This window comes from Convolutriloba macropyga, chromosome 4, assembly GCF_964194025.1.
Source record: "Convolutriloba macropyga chromosome 4, txConMacr16.3, whole genome shotgun sequence".
Classification (NCBI taxonomy): Eukaryota; Metazoa; Xenacoelomorpha; order Acoela; family Convolutidae; genus Convolutriloba; species Convolutriloba macropyga.
Window position 1 is genome coordinate 12,750,415 of NC_134471.1, and position 494 is coordinate 12,750,908.

The window sequence follows — 494 nt, forward strand, 5'->3', positions numbered from 1 at the left end:
ACAGAAACCTTTCTTTGAAGAATACTTTCAGTATTGAGACAAAAAGACGGCGCTTGTAATTTTATAATTTTGCTGTGTTGTTGATTAAGTTGTTTTTGCTGGTAACAAAAAAACGTCTTTTAGTTGAAAAAAAAACTAAGAAAACACCTGTGAGTATGTGAAACCCCTGAGCGCAACTGAAATCTAGCGCGTGATCAGAGCTAGCTTGGCTCGCGCACCTGAGCATGTTATTGGAATGAAACTTTAGAGATGGTCAGATCATGATAACTCATGAGCAATGTTGCAAGTGAGGCAAGTGAACAACATCCAAGAAACCGTTTACTACCCCAGCTTGTCTATGGCCAACTCCATGAAATAATTAGCATCCTTCTTATATTTATATAAATTGCAATCAATAAAATCAATATTTAGGCTTTCAAAGCCATAATAAGTTCCAGAATACTCATTATAATTTGATTATACAAGTTTATGAAACACGATCATTTTATTAACAG